Source organism: Amblyomma mixtum, chromosome 3, assembly GCF_055824585.1.
Source record: "Amblyomma mixtum isolate Tamu chromosome 3, ASM5582458v1, whole genome shotgun sequence".
Classification (NCBI taxonomy): domain Eukaryota; kingdom Metazoa; phylum Arthropoda; class Arachnida; order Ixodida; family Ixodidae; genus Amblyomma; species Amblyomma mixtum.
The window spans coordinates 254,355,528-254,373,321 of record NC_143014.1 but is presented as its reverse complement, the minus strand read 5'-3'; the positions used below and the strand labels follow the sequence as shown (position 1 = coordinate 254,373,321).

At 48.5% G+C, this 17,794-nt stretch overlaps 1 pseudogene; it reads left to right on the top strand.

Annotated features, from left to right (window-relative positions):
* The first annotated feature begins 842 nt into the window (after positions 1-842).
* Positions 843-1,410, top strand: LOC149354402 (uncharacterized; annotated as a pseudogene).
* The last annotated feature ends 16,384 nt before the right edge of the window (positions 1,411-17,794 follow it).

Sequence of the window (17,794 nt, the reverse complement as noted above, 5' to 3'; positions counted from 1 at the left end):
GATTTCTTACACTTATAACCTTATGTCACATCTCTGCTTTTCAGCCACCAATAAATTGGTAAATTGTTAGGAAAAGGTAAGTGACGCCAACCAAGTAAAATACAGGAAAACACGACGTTTCGGGACAGGCTCGGCCCCTTCTTCACGGTGTGACTACGGGCGAGCGCAGCTTGGCTTTTTAAGCCCCTGCGTGAAGGACCTCCGGGTCAATGGCCGCAGCCCATGGACGTAGGATGAGGGGAGTTTCCCCAGGGAACGATTAACATTCTCTCGTGTTTGCTGAATGTGCCACGACTCGAGTAGAAGCCTCCTGCGTGGGTTAGCTTCCGTATCCAATAGAATGGTGCTGTCGAAGTCAACTGGGTGGTCACACCCTTCACAGTGTTCGGCTACGGCGCTGCGTTGACGATTCATGTGACGGACGTCCGCTCTGTGTTGGCTCATCCTTTCCGCGAAGTTCTTCGTTTCCCCTATGTACGACGCCGGACAGACGGAACACGGAATTTTGTACACGACGCCCTGGGCCTTTTCTCTGGGCTGCCGGTTTTTTGGGCGGGGGAGAAGGCGACCGATAGTGCTGGTCGGTTTGTGCGTTGCCAGCACCCCTTCTTTTTCGAGAATGCGAGCCAGCGTCTCGCTCACGCCTCTGATGTAGGGGATGCAAACACGCACCGGTTCCCCTTGATGTGTCCGTTGCTTGCCGCGCACTCGAAAACGACCAAACGCTGCACGAGAGAACTCCACTCAACGTTGATGAGGTATATCGCCTTCTCGACCTCTGTCTGCGCAGTACCTTTTTCACCTACAACGGAGAATTTTTCAAGCAAACAACCGGAACTGTTATGGGGGCATCGATTTCAGTCACTGTGGCTAAGCTAACCATGGAAGACGCCGAAAGCCGGGCCCTCTCCTCATTTAATCCCAAGCCAAAGTTATTCCTCCGTTATGTAGACGACTGCTTTTGTGTGGTGAAAACCTCAGAGATAGAAAACCTCCAGAGTCATCTAAATTCAGTTGAACCGGCCATAAAATTTACTGTTTAACATGAACAGCAAAGCAGCCTGCCTTTCCTGGATGTCGTACTTACAAGGCGCGACAAAGGCCTGCAGTCCTCGGTGCACAGGAAGCCAGCCCACACAGGACGGTACCTACATTTCGATTCGAACCATCCCATCCCGCACAAAGCATCTGTCGTTACATCATTACTGAAGAGAGCCGACTCCATATGTTCCTCACGTGAAGAAAAAAGGAAGGAGAAGAACCGAGTCATTTCTGACCTCCAAAAGAACAGCTACCCAAGCTCATTCATCCGGCGCATTATCAGAAAACAAGAAAGGCAAAATAAAATGCGATCTATTATTTCCTCAGACGCATGCCAGAAGCGAAAACGTGTTTGCATCCCTTAGGTGAGAGGCGTGAGCGAGACGCTGGCTCGCATTCTCGGAAAAGAAGGGGTGCTGGCAACGCACAAACCGACCAGCACTATCGGTCGCCTTCTCCCCCGCCCAAAAAACCGGCAGCCCAGAGAAAAGGCCCAGGGCGTCGTGTACAAAATTCTGTGTTCCGTCTGCCCGGCGTCGTACATAGGGGAAACGAAGAACTTTGCGGAAAGGATGAGCCAACACGGAGCGGACGTCCGTCACATGAATCCTCAACGCAGCGCCGTAGCCGAACACTGTGAAGGGTGTGACCACCCAATTGACTTCGACAGCACCATTGTATTGGAAACGGAAGCTAACCCACGCAGGAGGCTTCTACTCGAGTCGTGGCACATTCAGCAAACACGAGAGAAAGTTAATCGTTCCCTGGGGACACTCCCCTCATCCTACGTCCATGGGCTACGGGCACTGACCCGGAGGTCCTTCACGCAGGGGCTTAAAAAGCCAAGCTGCGCTCGCCCGTAGTCACACCGTGAAGGGGCCGAGCCGGTCCCGAAACGTTGTGTTTTTCCTGTATTTTACTTGGTTGGCGTCACTTACCTTCTCGTAACATTAAATTTCCCAAGCAGACAGACTTCTGTCGAGTGTTTTATTTTGAATTGGTAAATTGTACACCAATCCTCCAATCGCTTTTTGCTAACTTCCACTGCAGATTTATTAACACGACCATTGTTTTCTTTAAACCCTAGGGCCTCAGGAAGAGTGACTGGGCCTGCATCGACATCCGGATTTATACCATCATTTTTGAGTATGAGGTGTTCAATTGTTTCCACAAATCTACCACACACTGCACATGTGTCATCATCTTCGCTGATTTTTTTTTTGTAGCTGTGCGCTCGAAGACACCCTGACCTAGCTTCAAAGAGTAGGGCATTGCCTCTTGAGTTATCATAGAAAAATTCTTTCCTGATTTGCCTTTTCCAGTATCGATATAAGTTGTATGCTATGCTTCTTCTCCATTGAATTAAACCAATTTTTATTTCTGCGTTTTTAACCTTTAATGTTCCTTCTTTCTCCGTCCTCATGACCGGCATACTTACTGGTTAGTTTTCTAGTTCTTTTCCGCCACTGTGAGTCAACGCTCTTTTCGTATAAGTATTTAAATACCTTAGCTGCCCACCTGTTATCGTCTAATTTCCTTAGGCGTTCTTCATACAGTATTTTACTCTTAGCTTCCCGTGCTTCGAGGGATGCTCAGCCCATATCTCCTTGTACTGCCACGTTTGTGGTTTTGCCGTGGGCCCAAGTCCTAATCTTCCAAGAGATCTCTCATATACGCCCAATCTCGACTGAACTTCTGCCCTTAAGCACAGAACCGCATTGCCGAAAGTAAACCCCAGCACCATTATTCCTTTCCAAATACCTCTCAATACTTCATATTTGTTGTACCCCCATAATGCCCTATGTTTCATTATCCCGGCGTCTCTTCGTCCTTTTGCCCTGAGAGACTGTTCATACTTTTCTGTGTATATCTGTCTTCATTTAGCCATATCCCGAGGCATTTGTATTCGGCCACTTTGGGTATTTCGTGGCCTTGTATTGTAAGCACCTGATCAGTTGTATCGTTGAAAATCATCACATCTGACTTAGTTGCGCTAAAACTGAATCCTAGAGCGTCTCCTTCGTCTCCACAACAATTAACCAAAGTTTGGAAATCTTCCTGGCTATCTGCTAACACTGCAATATCGTCCGTATACATTAAACCCAGGAGCCGCTGCTCCACTACATTTCCGCCTAATCTGTGCAACAGATTATAACCTACATTCATTATTACAGCTCAACGACGGCACCAAACAAGAAGGGGACATAACAGCGCTGACTGTCAACTAAATTTTATTCGAGACCAGTAGGGTCTTTATACCACCTGGCGATCAGAACAGGAAAAACACATACAAGAATGGCCACAGGAATGCGCAAGGGTACAAGAACGGCGGTTAGCCGGCACGTGTCAGATTTCACATTCTAGATATTTGATTTCTTTCTGGGACAATGCCACTGATGGTGCGGTTATTCACTCGTCCTGCAATCTTATAATTATACAAGCTTCTATTACCTCTCTTGGTAATGCGTCTCGGTGTTTCCCTATGACACTGCATTGCCTGTACATAGGTTCACATTTATCGTCGCTGTCATCTTCTGCGCTGCAGTCCCCGCAATGTTTGGCTACGTGGCCTGGAGTAGCAACACGTGCTAAATTGTCACTGTGCTCTTTTAGCCTTTTGTTGAGACAGCGGCCAGTAACCTAGATTACTTTCTTGTAGCCTTCTTTCCACATTTATCACAGAAAGCATGTACAGCAGCGGTGATAGAGGACAACATTGCCTTAATCCTTTGTGTACCCCCCCCCCCCCCCCAGATGTGGTACTTTTTATCCCTTCCCAACTAATTTCGACTTTATTATCTCGGTAGATTTCCTGTACAAAATCAATTACCTCAGGACGGATGCCTACATCTTTTAATATGCTCCACAGGAGTTCTCTGTTCACATTATCGTATTCACCACTTATGTACAGAAAGGCTAAATATAGAGGTATTTTTTGCGCCTTAGCTATTTCTATGCATTGGGTAAGCACGAACAGGCTTTCGTTTAACCGTCTACCCCTTCTGAACCCATTCTGAAGTTCTCCGAGTATCCTATTACCTTCAACCCATGAGTGCATTTTTAATTTCACCGCCTGCATTGCCAGCCTGTATATAACAGATGTTCTCGTAATCGGACGGAACGACTTTATGTTCAACTTATCTGCTTTCCCTTTATAAATCAAATTCATTTTACTCTGTCTCAAGCTGTGCGGAATTTGCTTATTTCTTATGACTGTCTCGAATACTTTTATCACCGCTTCCTTGCTTCTTGGGTCAAGTTCATTAATCAGCTTAACTGGAATTTCGTCTATCCCTGCGGATGTAGTTGTAAGAATATTTGCTTCCGCCTTTTTCCAGCTAAGACTAGTCAGTTCTAAGGAGTTCTCTATTGTGCCGTCCGGTGTTGCTCCCTCACTTGGGGAGATTACCCTATTGTCGTTGCTAAAAGACGAAGCTATAACTGACCTAATGTAGTTCACAGCATCGTCTCCCTCCAAACATTTTCCCTCAGTATTTTTAATCTGTTCCTGCTTTCTTTGATTTGTTTCTCCCAACCAGCTTACATGGTTCCAGAGTTTTCTTGGCCCCCCGTTATTTTCATCACGAACTTCAGCCAGCCATTGATCAGAGGACTGCTTTATTTTAGCCTGGACGCGGACCTAAACTTGCTGTTTCTTTTGTCGATAAGATTCCCATTTTTCGCCTATTTCCTCTTCACATAACAGCACCCTCTTTGCTTCTCTATGTTCCCTTGAAGCCGCCCGTCGTTATTCGATAGCCTGCCTAATTTTCATATTACACCAGCTTCGTGGCTTCCTCTTTCCTCTCCAGTGGTTTACTCCTTTCATTTGTTTAATTTTTGTAGTGACGAGTACTTCTAACTTATTATAATACCACTTTTCCATTGGGCGTTTCTCAATTGCTTCCACTATGTCGGCTGCTATTAGCGCTATTTGTTCGTCGTTCAATTTTGTGTTGTGTTTTTGACTTCGCTGCATTTCTCTTTTGACTAGGGCTCCATACTGTAGACTAATACGTTTATGATCACTTCCTAGGCTGTACTTCCCCTCTTCGTCTATTTGCATTATTGCGAGCTTGCTATAAATGTCCTGCGACATTAGACAGTAGTCAATGGTCGCCTGCCTTTTACGGGATTCCCACGTGCTTGTCCCTCACATTTAGTTTCTCTATTGACAATAACTGGGTTGGGCCGCTCACAGAAGTCTAGCATTAACTTCCTGTTACAATCTTTGTATACATCCCGATCCGCGATGTGGTCATTCATGTCTCCAGGCAGAATAATATCGGCACTGTCTCCAAACTGCTTTATATCATCATTGAGGCATTTAACTAGATCCTTTTTTTCTTTTTTTCTTGCCTGCATTTGACCCCGGTCCCTGAATAAACTACCCCTAGCCATCTCCTTTAACCAGCAATTGTACCTGATACCCAGACATGTTCTTTGCAAGTTGATTTTATTCTTTGCCAAATTGTTCCCTGATGTATCAGGATACCTACTCCTCCTCCTTTCTTCTTCGCTGTTGTTCTCTTGCACCCTTCCCATACATAGCCATCGATTAAAGGTGGATCTTCTAGATCACTCAGATGTGTCTCGCATAGAACATAGACACCTACTTTTTCGTCATTTAACTGCAGTTCTATTTCTAGCCATTTCGCATTCATTCTACCCCCTTGCATGTTTATGTAACTGATCCTGGCGTTAAATTTCTTTTTCGTAGTTTACTACATTTACTACTTCGCTTCTACCTACCAGTACGCCCTGAGCCACCGTGGACCACGTAAAAAAGCTACCGCTCGGCCTCCAAGGCGCACTGTGTAAGGCAGTGTTCTATGTCTGCATATGTGTGTGGACAGTTTGGGCACTGAGGTGTGGAAGTTTACCCGTATAGATAAAGTTTGGCTGGTGTATGTAGGAGATTAAACTGTATTCGGCGAAGAATGCGAGCTTCACGGATCAATAAGGATGGGTGTGGTGGTGGTAAATCAGCTCAATCTAATTTTTGCTGCGCGTAGTATTCGTCGACAGTGCGTTTGTAAGCCCTGACCGCCTGCTCCGTCGGTGGGCTCGTCCATGGGATCCCCGGCGACCGGTGTATAGTTTCGCAGGCAAGCTGGTGAGCCAGCTCATTGCCGGGGATGCCCATGTGACCAGGGATCCACCTAAGGGTCACCGGTCGTGGGCTTAATGCTAAGAGGGCGGCATCTAAGGCCGATCGGGTAAGGAAAGGGTGGGCTCTTTCATGGAAGGCACGTCGGTATAGACAACGCGAGTCGGTATAGACAACGTATTGGGGGGTGGGGGGTAGGGTGGCAAAGTGGGTGATGGCATCGGCGATCCCATGTATTTCTAGGGCGAGCGTGGAGGGTGGGTAGGTGTATGGACCGGTTGTGTGAGTGCTGGTTGTAGAGAAGGAAGAGTGGAGGAAGAAGGCTGTTGTGGAGCCCGCGGTTTCCGTGAGACAGGCGTCTGTGTAGGCCACCGCCGTTGCGTCCAAAGGTGGCTTGTGGTTGCATGCGTATGCTTGGCGGCGGCCTGCGTGTGTGTGTGCGGATACGTTGCATGGAATGGGTGCGAGGCGAAGGTTAGGGGGATAGATCGGAGACTGCGGTGGGTCTGGGAAAGAGATGGGTGCGTAGGGAGTCTGGGAAAGTATCCACCGCCCAGCTGGTGTACTGGACAGGCGGATGATTTGTCACTCCCGGTGTAGGTTAAGGAGGGCTTGAAGAGGGTGGAAAAGGCTGTTCTGCACAGGGTGCCTGTAGAAGCCTGAGGAGGGAGTCCAAGTGTTGCTTTATATAGTGTATTGAGGGCCCGGGTTAGTTTGTCTTGCTGTTTGTAAGTGGGGAGTAAGGTATGTAGTACCGGAATTTGTTCAGAGCCAGCGCTTGAGCAAGGCGGATGGCGTGTGTCTCGGAGAGGCCGGCATGTTTTAAAACTACGCGTGTGTTACTGAGTGGCATGCGCGTATGGACTGATTGATGGCAGAGGTGAAAGTGTTCGAATTGAGTGGCATACCCAGGATGCGACAAGATTCGACGCGGGGGATGCGCTGTCCGGCAAGGGTGAGGGAGATGGAGGGGATCATCGTCCGTCGATATATACTAAGTGTTATGAGTAAAAGTTCTGATTTCTCCGGAGCGGGTGGCAGGCCCGCTTGGGAGAGGTCTGAGGAAATGGCGTTAAGTGCATGTTGGAGTGCGGTTTGGACCTCTCCCGGTGAGCCAGTGGTGACCCACAAGGTGAGATCGTCTGCATAGAAGACGAAATGAAGGTGGGGAATATCGGCTAAGGCCCGGGCGAGTGGGACAATGCCTAGGTTAAAGAGAATGGGAGAGAGGACGGCACCGCAGCCTTCCAGTCCCCCGCCTATTCTTTCCCCCCACCCCCACCGTGGCCCGTCTGGCTCGCCTTCCTGGATCTGACACTGCAACGTGCCCTCGTCGCATTGGCCCAGGACGTACTGAACGCCTAATAGAAAGGATGTTCTAATAAAAATGTCACACCACCACCACCCAGGCGCCAGCCTATCTCTTCTCCTACCCTTCCACTGAAATGGATGACATCTCGTCGAAAGCTTCTGCCCAAGCCTGCTCTGTGCACTTCCTTGTTTATATCTACCACCTCAAAGCCTTTCTCGATGCTTAACGTCCTTGTCTCTCGACTAAGATTTACAACGTCGTTAGCAACCTCTTCATTCTTTCCTTGTACCTCCGGCACTGTGCACACCACGATCCGCGCTTGCTGTGCAATCGCCCCTATACCGCCAACTCCCTCAGCTAATCTTTTCACTACATGTGCGGCGTCACCATTCAGAATATCATTTAGCCCCGCCGCTACCACTACCAAGTTATGCCTCGCAACATTCTAGGAAAGTTCACTTTTTGTCTCTCTCAGTAACTCATCCATTGTCCTCCCTGGGAATACCCCGACTGCTATCCGCCTATTACCTTTTGCACGCTCCAGTATAGTTCTTTTCCAGCGCCTCATGTTTTAGTCATCAGTGATAAGCACTAGGATACTCTCCCCTCCTTCCTAACTTCCGGATCTTCCTGCCTCTTATCAGTGACTGTGACCTCATTCCTTGGGTTTAGCGGTGTCCCCTTCTCTGTATCGCCTCTACACTTTTTAGCTGCCACCTGTGTATAGCTGTTCCTGTCTAAACATGTCTGACTTACTTGCTCATCGCTGCCCATGGCAGTGCAAGCCCCATCCATGTGCCTGGCGCTGGAATGTCCGCCAAAGGGCTTCTAATGGCGGTGTCAGCCATTTTTTACAAGCCAGCCTCCTGTACTGTTGCGCCACCTCGTGGTGATGTTTGGAAGCTGGGACGAGATTTACACTGCTGCGGAGGCACCGTTAGTACACCTGAAATATTTCTTACATTGTGGTATATTCGTCCGTGCGAAGCCTTCAAGCCCTTAACGCCCCTGACAGATCGGGGCACCCTCCGGTGGGTGCACCTCCCACCTACGAGCCTCCGTCCACTCACCCCGGCCACCCAGCCACCCAATCATACCCATCGCCAGTATGTCTGCACCCACGTTCTCCCTCCAGAGGCCTCCATCGCCCAGAAGCCTATCCATCAGCGGAACGAAAAACAAGAACGATCCTCTTTCCCTCTTCCTAACCGGACGGGTGAAGATTCCCTGAGGCGGCTTCGGGTCTAAGTGGCCCTTACCTCGGTGGTTCTGTTCCACTGACGTAGCCAAACATAACACCACCAACCCCTTAAAAATACCCACTCTGTGATGTGCGTCGTTCTGACACCAGTGTGCAGTGCTTACTGTGGCGTTGCGCTGCTACATCCTTGGTGCACGGCCAGGTTATTCGGGAGGAAGGGAGACAATTACCTACACTTCCGCTTCTGGCGAACGGACAACGCCTACACTGGCAAACGAAAACTCTTCAGGCGCCACGTACAAACGAGACGGAGATAGTGAAAAGAAGAAAAAAAAAACACGAAGAAATGGTGAGACAAAGCCGCGATGCTAACGAGCATCGTCCGCAAAGTTCGCGAAGGGTGCCGTGGCATTCAACCCACCGCTCCCCGTTCCTACAACATGCAAGCGCTCCAGGCGACAATACGGGAGCGGGCGGAATGGCGTTCAAAAACCCTACAGCGTCGCTAGCGGTTAAACGTCCACGCGGGAGGTCAAAAATGCCGCCGCCAAGCCCCCACATTTTTCCAAAAAAGAGAGGCGCCTTGGCTGCCACGGCCGAAAAGTAAGCGAGAGACAGGACAGGCACAGACATGGTGACAGGTAGATGATAAATCGAAGGAGAAGGAGACTAACTCAATGGCTTTTCCTGTTCATTTTTGTCCCGCGAATGAATGGTAAAAAAAATCTTGTTATACTCAAGCAGAGATATGCTCACATTATGTCCCTATCGCTGGAAAATGGCAGGTAACAACAAGCCTACCCTGGAATCTTCTTCCTGCTTTGGCGCGCTTTCACTAAGACTGCTGTCCACCTATGCGCGATAATATGACAAATCTAGCGTGTAGCTCCCCAACAGCAGGATTTCCTGTGACAGAACGTCACTGCTCACAATAAAAAATCGTAAAAATCGGGGACGTACATGTCCTTGTACTTCAAGGGTTTAAACCTTTGATTTTAAAAATGCAGAATATTATAACCTTGCGTTTTGAACATGTCAGCATCTGATGCTTATGAACCAAATAAGCTGAACAAAATCAACACCCAAACTCATTCTTTTATTCCTGGCCAGTCGCACTTACCCATTCGCAACACAAGGTTGGAAAGAAAGACGAAGACGGCAGAATCTGAGGCAGCCGCAACAACGACGACGACGTCTGTACAGGCTACACAGGTTTCGGAAGCTCAAAGGCATCGGCGCGCCATCAGTGATGAAGGGCCGGAGTTGATCGGCCTCCTCAGCGTCGCCAGCCAGAGAAGAGACATCGCCGCCAGCCTCTTCGATGGCACCGTGACGCTGAAGCCGGAAGCGCACCGCAACAGGGCGCCACTACGGGCCATGCAGCGGTAGCGCCAGCCATTGCGGTCATTGCGTCGGGCATCAACAAACTTTGGGCATCAACAAACCGTGGCCACAATCGCCAACTCAGCAGTCCTAAAATGTCCTCGGAACCAGCTGCAAGGATACCGAAACAGGCATCATCCCTGACGCAACGCAACCTCAGCTCTGCCGATCCTCTTTACATACCAGCTGTACCATTCGGAGAACAGGTACCCGAAATGACCATTAACTTAGCAAACGAGCTTTCGGATTCGGGTGCCTCTCCTACAGCAACTGGACCTCCGAATTCTCTGGATAACCATCCAGCTACAACTGAAAACTCCGTCATCCAAAATCCGACACTTGTACATCCTATGCAGGCAGAAGAGATGGCGGATGCAGACAGCCTAGACCGCAAATCGGGCCCCTTCTGGCCCGAGGCTCATGAGCCCTTGGTGATGACGCTCCTCGTTCTGGTCATTGGAGTATTAGTTTTGTTGACTGCTGTTGCGGTGATTTTAACAAATCCATCGCCGCTGGGTGCGGGTGCCACCGACATGACCGCAGAACAAACGCAAGTAATCGAACTAAACCAGCCTGTGAGGACTGATCATGCAGACGCAGCTTACAACATAGACATCGACCTTGCAGGCGGCCAGCGCTAACTGCCGCATGCACTGAACTTTGGTGGAGTGGACAGATTTATTGCCGTGATGCGCTTGTTGCCTTCGATCAGACAGAGGCTTCTGTCGTTGTGTAGCAGGTTGCTCCCTCGTCTGGCGCACATTCCTGGACCTGACGATTTCACGACGACGTAAAGCAAGCACATTGTCTCAAATGGATCACATCAAACATGTGCAGTGTCAAACAGGGTCAGCAACAGTCAAATTGATGCGCTGGTTTTGAAGCGTTCTTGAGTAGCGGGAGATTTTGGTAGGGTACCTTCTATGTGCTTAGAAATGAGTAGTGTGACCACGCACTACGAAAGGCGGCAGTAAAAGTGCACCTAGGCTCTCAATAACAATGCAGATTAGTGCCCTAAACTTGCGAACGAGCATCACTCTTGTCGTTTTAGTTCGGTAGTGGGAACACGGATACTGTTCATGGAAAATTAAACTCTTCCTGAAAAAGGCGTCACTTGTACCCGTGCCGAGAACATTAGCTGTTTATGCACGTTCTATACTTTATGCGAGCAGCGTGGCAACGATGTTATACTACATAGTATCGCCATCTTTGCACATAACGCACCTGCTAAGAGGTTTCGCATTTTATGTGACTGAGAAATAAAACCTTCCCGCATATTTAGATTGCTATATATTGGCGCTTATTTTTGAGAAAGAAGCAAGAAATATTCTATGCGTCTTCACAGGGGTGTTTAGTATGCTCATCTTTTCAGGCCTTTATCATGGTAGTGTGGCTGCTGAAAGGAATACAGACTACTCGTAGAGACAAAACCGCAGAAGCATTGACTGAAAAATACAATGGTGGACACGTTTACTCTTGTCTTTCTTTGACCCATAAAAAGTGTTATTCGAGTTATGATTTTCCTTAGAAGTCATCTGCTTGCTTTAGAATGTGCCTTTTTCCTCTACAACCTTTCTCTGTGCGGTAGAGCTGTGTATCGTGTTTAAAATGAATAAATTAATTTATTTGCACAAAAAACAGCAGTGCTGCACAGCCTCTCGCTTCATGTGGTTGCGCTGCCTAACGGACTTTTCATGGCAGAGCACCAGCCTGTTCTCTAAACGAGTTATTCCGTAGAAAAGGGGGCTGGACTAGTATCGAGTATATGGTCATCTCAAACATACGGGCTCCAAAATATGTACACGGGCGTTTTTGCACGTCGCCACCATTAAACTTCAACCGTGGCTTTATATCCAGTTTTTTTTTCAAACAGTCCAAGCGATTTGGATTCCCGGCAAGTTGAATGAACAGCCCTTCTAAACGATGATAATTCTCGTTGACAGGTTGAGTGTGCTGCTTTTGGACACCGATTGTGATCATGACGCACACAGGCGGGACTGGATCAAGCGCGCATCAGCGAACGGCAGGTGCAGGTGCTAGTGTAGTAGTGCTTTCGCGCTAAAAGTGAAAAACAAATCGCTCTTTATTTAATGATATTGATACAGCTCAGAAATGAAGGAAGTAGAAGTCCTTCGCCATCTTGCTTGCGAGCGCTCGGCAGCCTGTAGCAGTTGTTCTCTCCCCGATTGCGTGGCGCAAATTATTCGTGACAATATGGTTCAGCTGCTAAATCACTGCAAGTTCAGCATGCTCACCTGTCAGTTCATAACAAGCTCACACTAATGCGCAACAAAGTACTTACTGGTCTGCTGCATAGTCGTATTCTGACTTTTTCTTCCCGCTCTAGCGGAGCCGGAGCCAAGACGATATCAGAAATGTCGTGGTTCGGTTCTGCATCCGCACGCGGCTGCGTGTGGTGCAAAGTTGAAAACAATATTTTTGAAACAGCTGGTATTTTTGAAACAGCTGGCAAAAGAAGAAAAGGTAGGTCCTGCTGTTATCTGGGGCTTGAACATTTTTCCCTCTCTTTCATTCTGTGCAAAATTGAAGCATTACATGCATTACATTCGAATTCGCACAAAAATCCATCGTCCCGTCTTCGATCTCCCAGCTAACAGGTCCCCTGTCGCTGAGTCGCCCAGTCTGTCAGCCTATACCCTATTACTACACCCTTTTCTCTATAAATGCTCCTCTTTCCATCAGTTCACCACCTGTGTCTTGGTAGTGCGTATGTGGGTACTCCCACGTAGTGGGTATGTGCTATTTTATTTGAGGCCAAACAACCAACCAAATATTAAGGTCATTATTTCATTCATTGGAATATCTGTTGCGGCTAAATGGCAAGCGTGGTGACGATACACAAGAAAAACAACGATTCTGTCATTAAACACATTCCGGCAGTGCAAATTAAGTCAGCATAGTGAGCATTCGGCATGACAGCTTTCTGCGTGCACCTCTTTGCACCTTTCGACTTTTTAACTTTTCGGAACGTAAATACCTTTATTGCCCGCCTATCGCGTGCCTTTACAGTAGCACAAACGCCAGCCTTCAAAACATGAAGGTGTCCAGCTGGTATCAGTTGTAACAGTACTGCGTCCCGTCGCGGTGGCTTAGTGGTTATGGTGCACGGCAGGTGACCCAAACGACGCAAGTTCAATCCCGGCCGCGGTACCGAATTTCGATGGAGGCAAAATTCTAGAGGCCTGCGTACTGTGCGATGTCAGTGCACGTTAAAGAACCCCAGGTGGTCGAAATTTCCGGACGCCTTTACTACGGCGTCCTTCATCGCCTGAGTCGCTTTGGGACGTTATACCCCATCAATCAAACCAAACCCACAATGCTGCCCCGCTATTCAAGCAGTTCTTGTAGGAAGCGCTGCCAATAATATTTCAACATAATTGTTGTGCTCTAGCACCAGTGCCCTCGCCGATTCTGCCGATGTTTTACTGCCTAGTCCCTCTGAGACCGTCAAGGTGCACTAAAAAGTTTTCTGTTTCACTTTGATTTTGTTTTTTGCTGGTTTCAGTGAATAAATAGGTTCAGTCGCAGACAAAATAGCCACAACTTAAGCACACGGAAATAAAAATACGCGTGGACTCTTCATTCGCGAGACTGAACCTCGCTCAAGCGAAAAACGTGAAAACAGAAAAAGTAATATTTATTACTCTTTCTGAACACGTCTGAAGTAATGATTTCATAGCACTGGTACATATTTCTGGTTCAGAGGAGGTATGGCCGAAATGAAAGCTGGAAGCGATCGGACTACGTTTTCTCGCCTGCTGCCGCATGTGTGATGTGCCCCAAACGCGGTAGCGTGCTCCTGAGCCCGCCCACGCCTCGCTTCTTCCGTTGTAGTGCCTCGGCGAACACGGTTCCGCTTTCTCGAAGATCCCATGTTTGCCCCACTCCCCTGTTTTGCAATCCCGTAACGTCTATGGATCTTCACTTTTTCCTGTGATTGGTTTGTAGCAAGCGCTATGCCGTTCGCGAGCGATATTCTCGCAATGTCGGACGTGTGCTTCGTGAGAATGGGGTCTAATATGACTTCAAAAATTTTCGACGAACCGCGACCTAGGGCATGCCGACGTGATACAGAGCGCGATTACAACGCCTAGAATCTGCCAAAGGCTCCCCGTTTCTGCACTGATAACAATAACCGAGCAACAAGCCCTGAAGCCCAAATGGAGCCTGGTAAGTATTTGTGCGAAACAATGACGTTTTCATAGCGTGACGCGAACGTTCGCACCGGTTACATGGGTGGCTGACTATAACAAGCGTCAGGCTGAAAATATAGTTCAGTCCAAAAGTTAGGTAGTGTTGCATAGTGGCGTAAATATTCCTCATTTGTTCAAGCTAATACAAGTAACAAGCTACACGCTTGGCGGTCGTAAGTGTAGGGTTGGTCTTGCTGAGCTCAGGAAATTGTGACATACAGGGTATTAAACAATTGTGCGCGCGTGGTAGGACGCTTCTGTCAGCTAAAGCGGTCCTTTTTTCGTGCTCATAATTCCTACAGAAATTACATTTGGTCACCAATCTTGTTTTATTCCATATTTGCTTGTGGTACTTGCCTGATTAGATCGCAAGCAGTCGGAGACTCGCATCATCTGCCATGGCGGCGAAGGAAAGGGAGCCACTGTCCCAGCGTTGGCGACATAACGTTTTGTAGCAATTCTGATATGGTGGCTAGAAGGAAGAGGTGAGGCCAGCACCCGCATATCAGGAATGGAAGATTGATCCTATCAAGCGCTGCGGCCGCGGCGCTGCCGTCGCCTTGTTGATGCGATCACGCGGTGGCTTGCGCTTTCTCTGTGGCTCACAGTTAGGAGCATCTGAAAGCGGATGTTACGTGTGCAGTTTATCGCGGCGGCTCTTTTTCGTCTTTGCTGCCAGCGTGTTATCGCGTTTATGGCAAGATGTATTTCGGTGCTAACATGCCAATGTTTCAAAACAGAGACGCCGACCAGTAAAATGAAAAATTGTAATTGACGTTCCCGTGGCCAGAACGGGGGCCTTGTTCACAATGGAATAACACCAAGAGGGTTCGTCTTTAAAAGCTATAGTAATCCCCGTAAGGATCGCGCGTAAATCGGGTTAAGATTGCCCTCGTTACGATTAAGCGTGTGAGCCGTCGCCTGTATCACCACGGACTCGAGATGAAGCCGTGATGTTGTCAGTTTTTCTTTCTCGATGATTCTTGCCTTTTCCCAAACGATTTTGTGATTTTGCGTCACCGCGTGCTCTGCCAAGGCGTTATTGCGGGTATTTTCTTTCTGCACATCAGGAGCCTGTTGCTGTAAGCGCTTCTTATAACTTCCAGTTTCGCCGATGTAAACACCGTTGCAATCTGCGCAAGGGATGGCGTAGACAACTCCTGGGAACTTCTCTTTTGGTAACTGGTCTTTGACGTTCATCAGTTGTTGTCAAATTTTCTTGGCGGGAACATGGGCAACTTGCACGTTATACTCTCGTAATACACGGGCGGGGCATTCACTTGTTTTCGGCACATAAAAAATAGCCGCACGTTTTTTGGGCGGAAGACGGGCGTCAGGTTGACGAGGTCGTGATAGCCGTCGTTCTGTTGACCTGACGAAATGGCTTGGGTAACCGCAGCTAGTGAGATCTTTTCGTACCCTTGACGCGTCCGCAGCGGCGTCAGTGGTGCTTGTCCATATCTTCTAGGCCCGCTGCATTAAACTGCTCACAACGGCTCTTTTTTGGGCGGCATGATGGGTGGAAGTGAAATGTAGGTAGCGGCCTGTGTGTGCAGCCTTTCTATATACGCTAAACAACAACTTCTGGCCTTTCCTTGAGACGAGGACGTCCAGAAAAGGTAGACTGCCGTCCGCCACTTCTTCCAACGGGAACTGAATGGCGTCTTCCTGGCTGTTCAGGTGTGTCAGAAACTGGCTCACCGCACGAAAAGGCAAGAATCATCGAGAAAGAAATACTGACAGCATCACGGCTTCATCTCGAGTCCCTGGTGATACAGACGACGGCTCACACGCTTAATCGTAACAAGGGCAATCTTAACCCGATTTACGCGCGATCCTTACGGCGATTACTATAGCTTTTAAAGACGAACCCTATTGGTGTGATTCCATTGTGAACAAGGCCCCCGTTCTGGGCGCCGATACGTCAATTACAATTTTTCATTTTACTGGTCGGCGTCTCTGTTTTGACATGTATCCCCCCGGCCAGACGGGATTCCGTCACACTATCGACAACATGCTAACGTGAATGCCAAACTCTGCAGGAGAGATGAACTCCAGCGCAAAGAAAGCGAGACAGCGTCACTGCTTCGCTCCTGACTGCACGTCTGACGATGTGTATTCGAGGCAGCAGGGTCAGCGAGTGTCCCTCTTTTGTGTGCCGAAGCACGCTGCGCGCTTCCAAGCTTGGGGACGACCTGTCCCCCTGCCGACAAATATATGAACGCTAAGTTGGCGCTATGAGAGCTTCATTTCCACGAGCAGTACAGTCAGGGTTGCTTCACGCACGTGATGAACGACGAAACTGTTAAGATTTCACGACAACGAGCGGGGCGCTGTACAACATGATCTGCTCATGGCAACAAATGAGAGGACTGTTTCAAGTGAGGGCTTTTGTACGAACCCGAAAAATCGAAACCGCTGATATTACTGACATTGAAATCGCAGAAGCCTTTCTTCGGACGTAGACTCCATAATCCTATGCAGAATTTGAGATGAAAGCAGTGCAGAAAGAGTTGATTTGTGGTGGCTGTACTTTCAGCCCGTCTTGCGGCGCTACCAAAATGCCGGAAAAAGGCTGCACAGAGTGCAAGCACCTGAGGAGACTTGCTCCTTAATCAGGCATTCCACCGAAGCAGAGTAAAAACTAGGGCCCAGTCGCTTTCATACAGGCTGAAGCTGCGAGCAGCGCAAAAGAAAAGAAGCAGGCTGAGTGTCCTGTAAGCTAAATTACGCATAAAACAATTGAACCAAAAAATTACCCAGATTGATTCTGTAGTCATTGAGGAAGTGGTCAAGGCCCTACTGTTGAATCAACAGCAGTACGTCAAGGCATGCTTTACAGAGCCCAAGAAAAAAATCCCGAGATTCCTCTCTGAAGAGTGCGGTGTGACAGTCGATCGCTCTGGCGTGATACAACTGCAGAGTTTTAATCCCTGCAAGCCTAGAACTTCTCACTTCTTACAACTATACGACGCTGAGGCATAGACCGGGAACTGAAATAAATCCAGGACTTTATCACGCACGGTGAAGCCAGATTCTGGCCGCGCGGCCAGCCTTGCCCAGCGCTCTGCGCGTCGGACTACTGACAACAGCGCACCTAGGCGAGGATGAAATTCAGGAGCGGCGCTCGCCTCCCAATGGTGTCATCTGCCGCTCCTAATCACCATTACTCTGTTATGGAGATTTCGTAACAGAAAAAAAATGATGGTGCCACCAGTGCCACTGATGAGTCAACGGCTTGTTTGGTTTCCCCGTTGCCGCAGAATATGCCAATATCAGACGTCTTGTCAAAGCAGGCAAGTATTTAAAATAAAATTGGTATAAAACAGTACTGACGTCCAAAGGCCATTTCTCTGCGAAATTCGAGCACGAAAAATGCACCGCTTTCGCTGACAGAAGCATTCAACGGAGTGCGTATAACAGTGGGACGCGCTGTATAGGAGGCATGCAGTGGTCGCCATTTTCGCGTCCATGCAGCACAGTGAAAGACTACTGTTATCCCCCCTTCCTCTGGTCGGCACCGCTGAAGCTGG